This window comes from Tachyglossus aculeatus, chromosome 7, assembly GCF_015852505.1.
Source record: "Tachyglossus aculeatus isolate mTacAcu1 chromosome 7, mTacAcu1.pri, whole genome shotgun sequence".
NCBI classification, from domain to species: domain Eukaryota; kingdom Metazoa; phylum Chordata; class Mammalia; order Monotremata; family Tachyglossidae; genus Tachyglossus; species Tachyglossus aculeatus.
This window is the reverse complement of record NC_052072.1, coordinates 15,142,639-15,160,257: the sequence shown is the minus strand read 5'-3', so window position 1 is coordinate 15,160,257 and position 17,619 is coordinate 15,142,639.

The following is a 17,619-nucleotide window of genomic DNA, read 5'->3' as shown; positions in this document are numbered from 1 at the left end:
AAACTGAGCCACAGAGAAGTTAAGTGACCTGTCCGTAGCAAGTGGCAGAGTCGGCATTAGAACTTCAGTTCTCTGACTCACTGGACTGTGCTCTTTCCATTAGGCTACGCTGTTTCTTTATTGGTTATGATGGGGGAGGGACAGAGGATGAAAATACAGTCTTGTCCTCAAGAAACTGCAGGGTAGACAAGACAAACACATACAAAGATACACACACACACACACAATCGCACACTGTGCTGAGAGATATGGGAGGACTGAGGAAAGAGAGCCACAGCTGTCCTGTTTTCAGAGCTAGAAAGCTGATGGCAGAGTCAAAGCAGACAGAGGGCCCCAAAGGAAACATGCTGAGAAGTGTCAGACGCATAAACTAAGAAGACGCATCAACAGTAATACACTCCAGTCTAAGGGGAAGTATCATTCCGAAGGGCTAGATTGGGATGCCTGAAGCAGGCCTAGCTGTGGAGAATCATTCAGGGTAGACTGGTCTATGCAGCTGCATGAAGGAGAGTAGATGACTCTCTCATTAACCAGACAGATGTGCAGTGATTATCATCCGGAATTACTACCCACCCGACCGGTGAAGAAATCAAAGTAGAAAGCCGCCCCTCCTTCTGTCAGGGATTCACTGAGGGTGAATGCAGCAGGAAGAGGGAAACAGAAAGCATCTATTTCAGGATAATCAGGAGGTGATCACTGGATGCTGAGGTAGCCACTGGGCACTGAGCCACCCAAGAGGGAGCAGAGAAGATGTCTTGACCAGTCTGTTTGCCACCAATGCTATATGCCCAAGATGGACAGTAGATGAAGTCGTAACATGCGTTATCTGTCAAGCACAGTGCATATGAATGGGCCATGAACTTTCCTAGGGGGACAACAGATGGTCCTCCTTTTTAACAGACTGGACCCCAACCAACAGTAAACATCTGGGTGGAAGCCTGGAATATGTTGGGCAGATCCTGTGACAAAACGTTTTGGCCACATTTGGTTGCACTGCCCTGAGGCAGAAGAGAACACTGCACCACTGACTGGTATTCACAGGGAACAAGTGGGGATGTGTTTGCTTCTAGGGTCAAGAAATGTCAAGACTTCAGGACGGAGATGGGATTTCTAAAGGAGTTGATGTACATAACTTGGAGAGAGAAAGTTCATGCCCTCTCTGCCCTGCCCTCTTTCCTGCTCTGCCTGCCCACTCTGCTGCCCTTATTTGCCAGCCTATTCCTCTCTGGGTTGCCTGATTTCTTTGTTAACTCCATCACCTCGGCATAGGGGGCATAAAGAGAAGTAGCAATGGCAAATTGGGTCAGAGCCCTGGTCTATCCAATCCTGGGTTCTATCTCTGATAGTGGTGACAAACCCTACCCTACTTACCTAGTGGCTTTTTGCCCCCAAGCCACAGTGGAAATATGACACCGGTGGGATGAGAGTGAAAGTGACTCTGCACAAACCATTATCAATAATCTGTGGTAATTATTAAGTATTTACTGGGTGCAGAGCACTGTACCAGAGAAGCAGCAGGGCATAGTGGATAGAGCTGGGGCCTGGGAGTTAGGAGGTCATGGGTTCTAATCTTTGCTGTATGACTCTGGGCAAGTCACTTCACTGTTCTGTGCTTCAGTTCCCTCATCTGTAAAATGGGGATTGAGACTGTGAGCCCCACATGGGACAGGGACTGATTTTAACTCGATTTGCTTGTATCCACCCCAGCACTTAGTGCAGTGCCTGTCACACAGTAAGCACTTAACAGCGTGGCTTTGTGGAAAGAGCACGGGCTTGAGAGTCAGAGGATGTGGATTCTAATCCCTGCTCTGCCACTTGTCTGCTGTGTGACTGTGGGCAGGTTACTTCACTTCTCTGTGCCTCAGTTACCTCATCTGTAAAATGAGGATAAAGACTGTGAGCCCTATGTGGGATAACCTGATTACCTTGTATCTACCTCAGCACTTAGAACAGTGTTTGGCACATAGTAAGCACTTAGCAAATACCATCATTATTATTATTATTATTATTATTCTCTGTGCCTCAGTTACCTCTTCTGTAAAATGGGGATTAAGACTGTGAGCCCAAGTGGGACAACATGATAACCCTGTATCTACCCCAGCACTTAGAACAGTGCTTGGCATATAGTAACAGCTTTACAAATACTATCAATTTTCTTCTTATTATTATTATTAACAAATGCCATTATTATTATTATCATTATTATTACCAGACACCTGGGAAAGTATGATGCAACAGACTTGGTAGACAAGTTCCCTGCCCACAACAAGTTTACAGTATGGAAGGGAGATAGACATTAATATAAATAAATAAATAGCTGTTACAATCAATTCATTTGTGCAGATTCTTGGTCTGGAAGTCTCAGAATTGAGGCTTATTCAGGCTTTCTGATAGGAAGCTCTCATCATCATCACCATCACCAGAGCAGTGGTGTGGTCATCCTCCTTGAAATCCAACTACATAGGCGATGGATATATCCTAACTTTTCCCTCTAATTGAGAAGCAGCATGGCCTAGTGGGGAGACCACGGCCCTGGGAGTCAGAAGATTTGGGTTCTAATCCCAGCTCTGCCACATGTCCGTTGTGTGACTTCGGGTAAGTCACTTCATGATAGTAATAATAATAATGATGGTATTTGTGAAGTGCTTACCGTCTTCCAGGCACTGTACTAAGATCTTTGATGGGAATACAAGAAAATCAGTTTGGACACAGTCCCTGTCCCACGTGGGGCTCACAGTCTCAATCCCCATTTTAGAGATGAGGTAAGTGAGGCACAAAGAAGTGAAGTGACTTCACAGCAGAAAAGTGGCAGAGCTGGGATTAGCCGGGATTAGAACCCATGACCTTCTAACTCCCAGGCCCGTGCTCTATCCACTAGACCACGTTGCTTCTCTGGGCTTCAGTTACCAATCTATCAAATGGAGATTAAATCCCAAACTCTCCTACTTCAACTGAGCTCCATGTGGGACTGGGTTTGCGTCTGACCTGATTAACTTGTATCTACCTCAGCGCTTATAGCAGTGCCTAACACATGATTAGTGCTTAACAAGTACTATTATTATGAGGAGCAGCATGGTGTAATGGGTAGAACACGGGCCCGGGAGTCAAAGGGTCATGGGTTCTAATCCCACTCCGCCACTTGTCTGCTGTGTGACCTTGCACAAAGCACTTCACTTCTCTGTGCCTCAGTTACCTCATCTGTAAAATGGGGATTGAGACTGTGAGTCCCATATGAGACAGGGCTGTGTCCAACCCAATTTGCTTGTATCTGCCCCAGTGTTTAGTACAGTGCTTGGCATATAGTAAGCACTTAACAAATACCACAATTATTATTATTATTAATAATAATTCTCCCCTTCAAGGGTATATTGTTTAATGATCAATTTAACCTTTGGTGACCCCTCAATCATCTCTGACTGATTCCTCTAATAACCCATTCTGGAATAATCATCTAGAGCTAAACCCTTCTTCAACCTGCTAATAATTCTACTCTGTAACTCTCTGCATGGATGAATTCCATATGTTTACCATCTGCAGTGTGAAGAAAAGGATTTCCCTTTGCTTTTAGGAGGAGCTGGTGAGTTCTTTGGCTGTTCCGTAAACAAAGGTTTCCTTCTTCTTAGGGAGGTATTTTGCTTCAACTCACATCGTGTCTATTTATTTATTTATTTTACTTGTACATATTTATTCTATTTATTTTATTTTGTTAATATGTTTTGTTTTGTTGTCTGTCTCCCCCTTCTAGACTGTGAGCCCGCTGCTGGGTAGGGACTGTCTCTATATGTTGCCAACTTGTACTTCCCAAGCGCTTAGTACAGTGCTCTGCACACAGTAAGCTCTCAATAAACATGACTGAATGAAAATCGTGTCACCATCACAAACACCAGAACTTAGTTCCATCCTGTACCTCATTACATTTGAAAGCTGGTTAAATGCTTTGAGATCTCCCCGGATGAAAGATGCTCTGGGCTATTATGACTAGGTATGAACACCTTGGGCGGTCATTCTCATTTATGTCAATGATAAGCGGGAATCGGGTGATATCAGAACACCCTTTAAGTAGGTACCTCTATTGAGTATTGAGTACTAACATTTTCCAAATAATCTTACCATCATCTTTAGAAGCAGCCTAGTGGAAAGCACCCGAACCCGGGAGTCATAGGACAGGAGTTCTAATCCCAGCTTTGCCCGGTGCCTGCTGTGTGACCTTGGGCAAGTCACTTAAATTATCTGTGCCTCAGTTTCCTCATCTGTAAAAGGGGGGCTCAATACTTGTTCTCCCTCCTCTTTAGACTATGAACCCCATATGGGACCTGATGATCTTAGTACACTGCTTGATACAGAGTAAATGCTTAAGAAAAAAACATTATTATTATTATTGTAGAAGAAGACCTAAATTAATGTCTTTGAGTAAAAGTAATTTTTGTAATGTATTTGTCAAGTGCTTTCATATTCCAGTCACTGTACTAGGCTCTGGGGTAGATGTAGACTGATCAGTTTGGACACAGTCCCTGTCCTACATGGGGCTCGCACTCTAAATCCCCATTTTACAGATAAGGTAATTGAGGAACAGAGAAGTTCAGTTACTTGCCCAAGGTCACACAGCAGGCATCCTGGCAGAGCTGGGATTAGAACCCAGGTCCTACTGACTTCCAGACTTATGTTCCATCCACTAGGGAGCTCTCTCATTCACCCCACATACCCAATCCGTCACCAATGCCTGCCAGTCTCACCTTCAAAACATCGCCAAGATCCTTCCTTTCCTCTTCATCCAAACTAATACCATGTTAATACAATCACTCATCCTATCCTGGCTGGATGCATCAGCATCCTTTCTGACTTCCCAACCTCCTGTCTCTCCCCATTTCAGTCCATACTTCAATCTGCTGCCCAGATTATCTTTCTTCAGAAATGTTCTGGGCATGTCACCCCCCTGCTCAAAAATTTTCCAATGGTTGCCTATCAACCTCCGTATCAAGAAAAATCTCCTCACTATTGACTTCAAAGCTCTCCATCACCTTAACCCCTCTTACCTCACCTCCCTTCTCTCCTTCTGCATCCCAGCCCACACGCTCTACTCCTCTGGTGCTAAGCTTCTCACTATGCCTTATTCTCACCAGTCTCGCTGTCGACCCCTGGCCCACATCCTATCTCTGGCCTGGAACGCCCTCCCTCCTCACATCCGCCAAACAACCACACTTCCCCCCTTCAAAGCCCTCCTGTAGGCTCACCTCCTCCCAGAGGCCTTCCCAGACTAAGCCCCCCTTTTCCTCAGCTCCACCTCCCCTCCCCATCACCTGGACTCACTCCTCATCTTCTACCTCCCCTCCCCACCCCACAACATTTGTGTATTGTATATAATGTACTTATCTATAATTCTATTTATTTATATTATTGCCTGTTTACTTGTTTTGGTATGTATATATCTATAATTCTATGCATTTATATTGATGCCTGTTTACTTATTTTGATGTCTGTCTCCCCCCTTCTCGACTATAAGCCCGGTGTGGGCAGGGATTGTCTCTCTTCATTGCTGAATAGTACTTTACAAGCCCTTAGTACAGTGCTCTGCACACAGTAAGCACTCAATAAATACAATTGAATGAATGAATGAATGAAGACCAGGTCCAGGGTGATTTGAGCACAGGAAGGGGGTCTCCCTACTTTGCCCCAATGCAAGCGACTCTGATGACCTCAATGATGGTATGTGTTACGCATTTACTAGGTATCAAGGACAATTTTAAGCGCTGGGTAGATACTAGCTAATTAGTCTGGACCCAGTCCCTGTCGCACATGGGGCTCAAAGTCTTAATCCCCATTTTACAGATGAAGTAACTGAAGCACAGATGAGTTAAGTGACTTGTCCGAAGTCACACAGCAGGCAAGCAGCAGAGCTGGGATTAGAACCAGGTCCTTCTGACTCCCGTGCCCATGCTCTGGGAGCATGGCCACACTAGGCCACACTGCTTTTCTTTCTCCTAGTAAAACCATTATGACTTTATCTAAACACTTTCTGAAACAACTTCCTGGGGAAATGATTTCCATGTGCTTACCCTTTGCTGTGTGTGAAGAAGGGTTTCCTCATCTCTGTTTTGAACCTCTCACCCTCCAGCCCCACCAGGAGCTCCTTGGTCTCAATGATGTGAGATTTTTGTGAACAATTAGTCCATAGCCATCCTGCCCACATCTTCAGATTTGGTGGATTTCAATCATGAGTCCTCTCTGCCCAGGGAAGAAATGGGAAAGATAAAAAGATTCTCATTCTATCATCCTGGTTTGACTGGCCCCTGCCCATGAGTTGGGCTCATAAACTACTGAGATGGGCTTCTAGGAGGAGATAGCTGAAAGGGAAGAAACCCCCAGGAAATAATAATAATTATTATGGTATTTGTTAAGTGCTTAATATGTGCCAGGCACTTTACTAAGTGCTGGGGTAGATACAAGGCAATCAGATTGGACACAGCTCCTGTCCCACATGTGGCTCACAATCTTAATCCCCTTTCTGCAGATGAGGTAACTGAGGTGCAGAGAAGTTAAGTGACTTGCCCAAGGTCACTCAGCAGGTACCTGGTAGAGCTGGGAATTAGAACCCAGTTCCTTTTGACTTCCAGGCCTGCGTTCTGGGAAGACCAGGTCTGGGGTGATTTGAGCAGGGGAAGGAGGTCTTCCTGCTTTGCACCATTGTAATGGACTCCAATGACCTCAATGATCCTGCCCCATTGACTCCATCAGCCACTTTCATGGTTGTTCAAGTGGGAACAATGGTTGTTTTTTGCTTTCAGCAGAATTCCTGAATCTCTTCCCAGGCAACCATCTGCCCTCGTGCACATTGGCTCCTCCTTCCTTTATTTTCTTCTTTTGTAAAATGTAGCTCCAGAGGTCTCTGGTCTTGAATTTTTCTGACTGTTCAGTCGGGATGCCAGCTCCCATTGCGATTCAGAAAGGGACTACTGATTACAAAACAAACCAAAAAAAAATGTTAACTCCAATTAAACCTGGAGTGGAGGGGTGTGCTTGTGATATATTGAGGTCTCCACATCAATCGATAAGTCCATTGTATCTATTAATTGTTTATTGTGTGCAGAGAGCACTGTAGTAAGTGCTTGGGAGAGTATGATAAAACAGAGGTGGTAGACACATTCCCTGCCCACAATGAGCTTACAGTCTAGAGAGCACTGGGGAGGTTTATGTTTTCTGAGTTTGTCCCCCGCCCATGAGGTCAAAGATGCAGGTCAATGTCAAGAAGCTGATGTCTCACCAAATCAATCGATAGTATTTATTGAGTGCTTACTATGTGCAAAGCTCTGTACTAAGTGCGTCTTGTCTTGTCTTATGCTATCGAGTCATCTCCTATCCATAGTGATGCCATGGACACACCTCTCCCAGAATGCCCCACCTCCATCTGCAATCGTTCTGGTAGTGTATCCATAGAGTTTTCTTGGTAAAAATTTGGAAGTGATTTGCTATTACCTCCTTCGGAGCAGTGAGCTGGAGTCTCTGCCCTCGACTCTCTCCCATGCCACTGCTGCCCAGCACAGGGGAGTTTTGACTTATAGCAGATTGCCTTCCATTTGTTAGCCACTGCCAAACCTAAGAATGGAATGGGTATGCTTCTACCTGACTCTCCCTCCCATAGTCTAGACTGATAGAGTACTGGAAGCTCTCCAGGTGTGAGCCTGAGAGGGGACTAAGCACTTGGGAGAGTACAGAAAAACAGAATGGGCAGACATGTTCCCTGCCCACAATGAGCTTAGAGCCTAGAGAATTGTTCTGAAGAAGGATCCCTGGAAAATCAGTGCCCATGGAGTGAAGCTACAAACGACAACTACAGAAGGACAGGCTCTGAGCCATTAGTCAGGATTTGGAAAGGAGATCATAGTGGTGTTTTAGAATATGTTCAAATACATCCCTTCATACTCAGACTGCGAGCCCCATGGGGACTGGGACTGTGTCTGACTTGATTAACTTGTATCTACCTCAGAAGTTACAACAGTACTTGATGAATAGTCAGCACTTAAACATTAAAATAAATAAATAGTGTAATTGTTGACTATCCTCTCAATTCATCCAGTCAATGGTGGCAGACCAACAGAATTCTGGGGATCACAAGGAAAGGCATAGAAAATAAAACAAAAAGCATAATTCTGTGACTAAATAAAAAACATTTCCTGTCCAGCCTGTAATGCTACTTGCAATTCTGGTTACCGCACCTTAGAAAGGTCAGAGTAGACTGGAGATTGTTTGGAGAAGATGACCAAGATGGCCGGAGAATGGAGAAGCTTACGCGTGAGGGTGGACTGAAAGGATTAGAACTTTCCAATCTGGAACCAATCAAACAATTGATCACATTTATTGAGCACTTACTGTATGCAGAACACTGTATTAAGAGCTTGGCAAGAGATGACTGCTTAGATGGGGTGTGATTGAGGTCTACAAAGTCATGAAGGGGGTGGTCGTGGAGAAGGCAGAATGGCCATCAAATCCCACAACACCAGGGCTTAAATTCACCCCCACAGAAGCTTGGAGGTTCTAGCGCTTAAAACCTGTCCACATGTTTTGTTTTGTTGTCTGTCTCCCCTTCTACACTGTGTGCCCGTTGTTGGGAAGGGACCATCTCAATATGTTGCCGACTTGTACTTCCCAAGTGCTTAATACAGTGCTCTGCACACAGTAAGCACTCAATAAATACGATTGAATGAATGAATATTTTTAAACTCTGTTGCTTCCCTTGCTTGGAATTTATCTTCATGTCTGTCCCCCTTCCCCAAGACTGTAAGCTCTTTGAGGGCAGAAATCATGTCTACTAACTTTGGTGCATTCTCCCAAGTGTTTGGAACAGTGCTCTATGGCCTCAGTTTCTCTCTCTGATCAATGGGGATGAGAATTCCACCACCTCTCCCTCATCGATTACTTACTCTTCAAAGTTCTATTTTCCACAACAATCATCAGTCATATTTATTGAGCACCTACTACGTGCAGAGCATAATGACCATAACGAGTTTACAGTCCAATCAGGAGTGATCAATCAATCGGTTGTATTTATTGAGTGCTTACTGTGTGCAAAGCACTATGCTAGATGCTTGGGAAAGTACAGTATAACAGAGTTGGTAGACACATCTCTACCCACATCAAGCTCACAGTCTTCAGTGGGAGAACACACAATGTGCTTTCCTGGGAAGGGGACTTCTTGTGGGCAGGGGTTGTGTTTGGGCCAAAGTGGGTCTCTCTATTTGAGGGGAAGGATCTCTGGGGCTCTCAGTAGGGTGAGGGGGTTCAGAGCAGCAACCTCAGGGAAGAGATGACTTTAGGCAGGGAGCCCCAGGATTGAGGGTTTACTCTAAGCTCCTTGTGGGCAGGGATCGTGTCTACCAACCCTGTTATACCATACTCTCCCAAAAGCTTGGTACAGTGCAATGCATGCAGTAAATGTTCAATAAATAGGATTGATTGATTTACTGTTTGCAGAGCACTTCATTCATTCATTTAATTGTATTTATTGAGTGCTTACTGTGTGCAGAGCACTATACTAAGCAATTGTTACAATAGGCACATTCCCTGCCCACAAGGAGCTTGCAGTCTGGAGACTAAATGCCACTGAATCGTTCTGGCTAGGATAACAGAACCCTGACAACTGAGCTCTATATATCAGCACCACTGGTCTCTCTGGTACATTTGTTTTGTTTCTTGCCTTCTGGTCTCCTTTGAGCCTGGCCCGGATAGGCTCTGCTGAGCCGGGTCGAGTCCCAGAGATGAGTGAGACAGGAAACAGAATCAGTTTCTCCCAGGATGAACAGGGCTGGGGCCCCTCTGAGCTAGTGGATCCTTTCTCATCTGGCAAAATCCACCGTCCTAATTTCCGCTGCTCACTCTCCGGAGTGCTTCAGGAAACCAATGCTAATACAGGCTTTATGAATGACATTACCTCCTGCAGAAGCACTGGGTGACTTTCTCTGAGCACCCCTGCCTCTCATGATTGGCCCATCTTTCTACCTGTGTGGCAGCTTTCTGACAGGAAGTTCGGTTGCCCTGGTGCAGGGTCTCCATGGCAACCCTGGATCTAAGTGACTGAATGGAAAATGCTGGCAGGAAGAGGCTGGAGCCGGAATACTGATTCGGCCGAGCGTCTGTAACACCGGCTGCATTCTAATACCTTTCAGATACCCGTTGGGCTAAAAATACACCAGACTGTCTCTGGCTGGCAAACCTGAGTACATGTCTTAAAGCGATACTGCGCGGGTTTGCCCAAATTACTTGAGTCAGCTCAAATTAGTCACCTGCCACGATGAGGGAGGGAATGCAAAACCCCAGCTGTCTGGTCTCCCTGGCGACTAATGGAGAAGGCTCCTGCAGCTGCCCCCTCGGAGCTAGGAAGAGCCACGGCTAGTGGGCCGAAAGGGGGAAGGGAGTGGCCGGCTGATGAAGGCTTGGGAGAGGAGAGGCAGAGGGCAATCAATCAATCAATCACAAGAAACCCATCCAATGGTGGAGCGTCACCCCAAATCTGGGCTCACCCAGCTCTTCACTCCCTTCATCCCTTCATTGTCCTTAAACAATGGTGGAAGGACTTGTCCCTGAAGTTGCCTTTTCTCTGGGACCAGGGGCTGAGCTTGTCGACTGTAAACTCATTTGTGGGCAGGGAATGTGTCTGTTTATTGTTATATTGTACTCTCCGAGAGCTTAATTCAGTGCTCTGCATACAGTACACACTCAATAAATATGACTGACTGGCTGACTAAGCTCCTGAAAGAACCTGTCAGTTCGGAGCTGACTAACTGTGAGAGATGTCTCCTCTGCTAAGGAAATTCTACTTGAATTGCAGAGGCTGAATGAATTTCTACTCCCCTTGGCAGGATCCATTGAGATTTTTTTTCTTTCTTCCAGTTGTCTGCCCGGCTCATTCAGTTAATCGCATCTTTCCCAGGCGTGAAGATGTGCAGTGCTAGGAGAAGGGAGGAGGGGACAGTAGCCCTTAACCCTTCCCCAGCTAAGGAGCCTGAGCACAGCAAGCCCAAAGCTCTTCTTTCCTCTTCCCCCACCCCCTTCTGCATCGTCCTGACTTTCTCCCTTTATTCATCCCCCCTCCCAGCCCCACAGCACTTATGTCCGTATCTGTCATTTTTTAATTTATATTAATGTCTGTCTCCCCCTCTAGACTGTAAGTTCATTGTGAGCAGGGAATGTGTCTGTTTATTGTTACATTGCACTCTTCCAAGCACTTAGTACAGTGCTCTGTACACAGTAAGTGTTCAATAAATATGAATGAATGAAAGTTTTCTCCACAATGGGACAGAACCAAGATCACACATTTCTGTCTGGCCCCATCCTATGTACTGGATGCAGAGAACTGATGGGTTTCTGGGTGACGACAGGTTGAGAGCTTTCCAGACCTTTGAGTTTGATATAGTCCTTTTATCCTCCCAAGAGCATTCACATCACTTCTCTCATTTTTCTCCTCATGACATGAGGGGGAGACATATTATTTCCATTTTACAGATGAGGAGACTGAGGTGCGGCGAGGTTAAGAGACTCATCCAAGTTCTCATAGCAAACCAGTGGCAGAGCTGGGAGTAGAACCCAGGTCCTCTGATTTCCAGAACTGTGCTCTTTCCACTACACCACACTGCCTCAGGCCACAAAGAAGTCAATGAGCTCCCAACTTGACAACAGGCATCCGGAAGCTGATATAAGAAGGGTCGATTTCAACTTTATCTTTCCAGATAGTAAAATCTGCAAAGCCTGGTTTCTATTAATGGATTTAAATTAATAATGAAAGTATTTATCAAAAGCCCTTACTATATGCCAAGCCCTGTGCTAATTGGCCCTGAGTTAGATATAAAATAATCTGACAGTCCTTGTTCCTCATGTCATTCATGATTTAAGAAGTACGGAAGGTATGTATCTCATCCCAGAGAGGAAACTGAGTCCCAGAGAGATTCGATGACTTCCCCAAGGTCACAGAGCAGGCAGGTGGCAGAGCCTGGACTAGATGTCCTCCCAGTCCCTTGCTCTTTCCACTAGGTCACACTACCTCTCTTCCGTCGAATCCAATTCCCACTCAGAGACATTTCAGTTCATCTGGACCTCTCAGGACATACAAAATAGTTGGTCTCTAAACTCCCTGTATAGGTTCAAAGATCCCCTCTCAGCCAATGATGCCTCTAACCCTTTTGGCTCTTAAGTCAGGAATTTCACAATTCCCAGGAAGGGGTGGGCAGAGAAGAGTTTGAGGAGCAGAAGCTGTGTGTTTCCAGGAGTGTAGGGAGCTGTGTTCTGACCCCAGGAATGCTGATGGGCAGTCCTATGATTGGCTGTGCGCCCACCCAGGTTAACAGGACTCACACCCTTAGCCTCCTCCTCTCTGAGTTCAAACAATTCCAGTTCCTTAAACTTGTCCTCACAGCGCCTAATAGCTGCCTCTTCCCTGGCCACCTCTAGCCCTCCCCTTTTAATATAATTAGCTTCTCGAGGCCCATTGCCCTGGCAAAGAGCCATCTTGGACAGAAATATCCCTACAGAATCCCCCAGCCAAGAACCTTCTCATTCCCAGAAAGGACCATTCCACACCCATGGAAAGGCCTCAAAGTCCAGTTTCCTCCCTGAGGTCAGGGGAGATAAGGGGGCTGACACACATTAAGAGCTGCCTACATCCTGAGGGAGAGGGAGAGGGAGCGGTCGATCCTCTCAGTGAACATCCAGGAGAAGCTATTCCTGGGGCCTACCCAACTGCTCCCCTGCCATCCGACACAGGGTGACGCCCAGCCCAGGGGGCTTGGTTGCTGCCTGAGAAGGTCTCTCAGGGTTTGGTCTTGTGAGGCGAGGACACTCGCTGTCCCCCCGTCTCAGTGCTGTGTGGACATTATTTTGGACTGTCAGATGCCTCCTCTAGGCAAGATGCTGGGGAGGGAGCAGGTCCCTTGGTTTGATCTGTGAGAGACTGGAATCTGGGACTAGAGACCCAGAGATTTGTAAGAAGGCTTCTTAACGAGAAGGGAAACAGATTCTGATAGAGAAGTACCATGGCTTAGTGGAAAGAGCATAGGCTTGGGACTCAGAGGACATGGGTTCTAATCCCAGCTCTGCTACTTGTCTGCTGTGTGACCTTGGGCAAGCCACTTGACTTCTCTGTGCCCCAGTTACCTCATCTGTAAAATGGGGATTGAGACGTGAGCCCCACGTGGGACAACCTGATTACCTTGTATCTATTCCAGCACTTAGAACAGTGCTTGGGACATAGTAAGTGCTTAACAAATACCATTATTATTATTATATCCTAATGGTACTGAGAAGAAGAATTATGGTCATCGTTAGGAATGGCTCAATCCATGGCCACCCGTGGATCTCTCTCTTCACAGGGACAACTGCCCCTTTGGTCGTTATGGGCAACTGAGACTTTCTGGCATTGGGTGAAGGATTGAGATGATGAGCAACCTGGCCACCAGAGCTTGTGGTGGGGTCCGGTTGGGAGCTTCCATGGAGAGAGACCCCAGCTTCTTGGTTTGGTTCCAACTTCCTCCCTTCTCCTGCAAACACCAGGTCTCAGAAAAACAATTGACATAATTGTCATAATTGACATAAAGCGTGGCTCAGTGGAAAGAGGCCGGGCTTTGGAGTCAGAGGTCATAGGTTCAAACCCCAGTTCCGCCAACTGTCAGCTGTGTGACTTTGGGCAAGTCACTTCACTTCTCTGTGCCTTGGTGACCTCATCTGTAAAATGGGGATTAAAACTGTGAGCCCCCCGTGGGACAACCTAATGACCTTGTAACCTACCCAGCGCTTAGAACAGTGCTTTGCACATAGTAAGCGCTTAATAAATGCCATCATTATTATTATTATTTTATTATTTCAACCCCTGAATACACCTCTTTAGCCCAGGCCTTGTAAAAAGTGACAGGGTTTTTAGTGTCAAGGTATTCATCAGACTTTTGAAATACTAATTGCGCCTTCTTCCCCCACCAGCCCTATCGCTTCTGATTGGTTTGCTTCCTTCCTCTCCCCCTCGTCCCCCTCTCCATCCCCCCCATCTTACCTCCTTCCCTTTCCCACAGCACCTGTATATATGTATATGTGTTTGTACATATTTATTACTCTATTTATTTATTTTACTTGTACATATCTATTCTATTTATTTTATTTTGTTAGTATGTTTGGTTTTGTCCTCTGTCTCCCCCTTTCAGACTGTGAGCCCAATATTGGGTAGGGACTGTCTCTATATGTTGCCAATTTGTACTTCCCAAGCGCTTGGTACAGTGCTCTGCACATAGTAAGCGCTCAATAAATATGATTGATTGACTGATTGATTTGAGCCCAGGGTAGGGATCCAGGGTTCCCTGGAAAAAAGAGTTTTGCTATTTAACCTCGGCTCCCTCTGCTGGCTGCTTTCAGCACGAATAGCACTGAACTGAGCAGGACATATATGTATATATGTTTGTACGTATTTATTACTCTATTTATTTATTTAATTTACTTGTATATATCTATTCTATTTATTTTATTTTGTGAATATGTTTTGTTTTGTTCTCTGTCTCCCCCTTCTAGACTGTGAGCCCACTGGTGGGTAGGGACCGTCTCTATATGTTGCCGACTTGTACTTCCCAAGCGCTTAGTACAGTGCTCTGCACACAGTAAGCACTCAATAAATACGATTGATTGATTGATTGACCGACTCCAGTGTTAGGACTGAGGGTTATCTCCCTGGGGATTAACTCCCTGAGGATCAGATGCTAACTCGGCCCCAGGCTTTTTTTCCCCAGGCCCACTGGGAGCCAGGCTCCATTGTGCAGATGGAAAAAGCCAGATGGAGATTTACTCAGCGCCCTATTGGAAGAGCTGAGTCTAAGGAACTCAGTCAAGCAAAAACTCCTCACTCTCGGCTTCAAGGCCGTCCATCACCTCGCCCCCTCCTACCTCATCTCCCTTCTCTCCTTCTCCAGCCCAGGCCACACCCTCCGCTCCTCTGCCACTAACCTCCTCACTGTACCTCGTTCTCACCTGTCCCACCATCGACCCCGGGCCCACATCATATATGTATATATGTTTGTACGTATTTATTACTCTATTTATTTTACTTGTACATATTTATTCTATTTATTTTATTTTGTTAATATGTTTTGTTTTGTTCTCTGTCTCCCCCATCTAGACTGTGAGCCCACTGTTGGGTAGGGACTGTCTCTATATGTTGCCAACTTGTACTTCCCAAGCGCTTAGTACAGTGCTCTGCACACAGTAAGCACTCAATAAATATGATTGAATGAATGAATGCTCTCCCTCCGCACATCCACCAAGCTAGCTCTCTTCCTCCCGTCAAAGCCCTAACTGTGAGCTCACCTCCTCCAAGAGGCCTTCCCAGACTGAGCCCCCTTTTCCTCTCCTCCTCCCCATCCCCCTGCCCTACTTCCTTCCCCTCCCCACAGCACCTGTATATGTTTGTAGAGATTTATTACTCTACTTATTTTACCTGTACACATTTACTATTCTATTTTGTTAATGATGTGCATTTAGTTTTAATTCTATTTGTTCCGATGTCTTAACACCTATCCACTTGTTTTGTTTTGTTATCTGTCTCCCCCTTCTAGACCGTGAGCCCACTGTTGGGTAGGGACCGTCTCTATATGCTGCCAACTTGTACTTCCCAAGCGCTTAGTACAGTGCTCTGCACATGGTAAGCACTCAATAAATATGATTGAATGAATGAATGAAGGGCTCCTGGGCAAAAATAATACTGGTATTTGCCAAACACTGTGCTAAGCACTGGGATAGATTCAGGACAATCAGATCAGATACAGTCCCTGTCCCCCAAGGAGCTTCCAGGCTAAGGGAGGAAGGAGAACAGGTACCCATTAGGTAGATGAGGAAATTGAGGCACAAAGAAATTGAGTGACTTGCCCAAGGTCACACAGGAGGCAAGGAGTGGAGCTGGAATTAGAACCCATCTCCCGACTCCCAGTTCTGTGCTTTTTCCAGCAGGCCGCACTGCTTCTGCCAACTATTTTGCCTGCCACCTTCCTTCCAGAAGTTGGGAAGCAGTGTGGCTTAGGGGATAAAGCATGGGACTGGGTTCTAATCCCGGCTCTTCCACATGTCTGCTGTATGACCTTGGGCAGGTCACTTAACTTCTCTAGGCCTCAGTTACCTCATCTGTCAAATGGGGATTAAGAATGTGAGCCCCATGTGAGACAGGGACTCTGTTCAACCTGGTTAATTTGTATCTACTCCTTTGCTTGGCACATAGGAAGCACTTAACTAGTACCATAATTATATTATTATTATTTGGGACAGGGACTGTATCCAATCTGATAAATTTTTATCTACCCCAGTGCTTAGAACAGTGCTTGGCACATAGTAAACGCTTAATAAGTACCATAATTATTACGTGAACAGAGGGGAACTTCATTGGGCATCCAAGACTGGAAATGGGGCCTGAGGGAGCATGTGGAATCTGGAACTCCAGGAGCGAGGCAGAGGTCCTGGATATCTTGGGTGCTTTGGAGGATAACTGTCTGGGTGAGGGAGTGAGGCGGGAGTCAGTCCAGACAGTGTCCTAGGCTCCCCCCAAGCCTTGGGATCGAATTCTGTCACCTAGGTCTCAGTCCACATGGAGGAAATTTAGCCAAAAGGTGAAAGCATCCACTGACCTCAACCATTTCCAGCTTAATTCCCTTTCCCTCATGGTGGAGAAAGCCCAGAAAAAAGGAGGCCTGAGGCATCCTGACCAGCTTACCTCCTTTCAACTGGTGCCCCTGAAGCTCCAAGCCAAAAAGACCAACCCCTGCGGTGGTTCCCGGAGAAAGCATGAAGCAGCACAGCATAGTGGATACAGCCCAGTCCTCAGAGTCAGAAGGACCTGGGTTCTAATCCTAACTCTTCCACTTTTCTGCGGTGTGACCTTGGGTGAGTCACTTCACTTCTCTGAGCCTCCGTTACATCATCTGTCAAATGGGGATTGAGACTGTGAGCCCCACGTGGGAGAGGTACTGTGTCCAACCCTATTTACTTGTATCCATCCCAGTGCTTAGTACAGTGCCTGGCACATAGTAAGTGCTTAACAAATACTACCATTAATATTATTATTATTACTACTAAAAATCATGAAATCAGAAAAGCCTTCTCCAAACCCAACAATGCACTCCGAGTTTTAGTTCTATGACTGGAAGGAGAAAGAAAATCATTTTAGCTTTGGTTTATTTATTAGCTTGCACCATAATAAGTCACTATGGTTGGACCCGCCACTGGCCAGGCTCCTCTGGCACTCCGGCCCAAATCTCCATCCAGCTCCTATTAAGGTAAAAGCCTCAAGTGTCATAGAGGAGCAATCAATTCTCCAGGAACAGCCAGCCCATGTGTTGGGGAGGGCTGCTGGATCCCTCAGCTGATCCTGGGGTCGGGGTGGGGAGCTGAGGAAGGATGCGAGGGCATAGCAGAGGTGCCATACTCAGCATTCCCTGTGGCTGCTGGGAAAATCTCCTGAGTAGCCATTTTTGACATCCCTTGGATTTGGCCTTCCTTTGTATCACACTACATCTCCTCTGTGACGTTACTGGGGGTTTTCAGCCCTAAATTCCCTTTCAGTGGAAAGAGGCCCCAGAATCACTTCTTTAAGAGTCTCAAGACCACTGGGTCCTA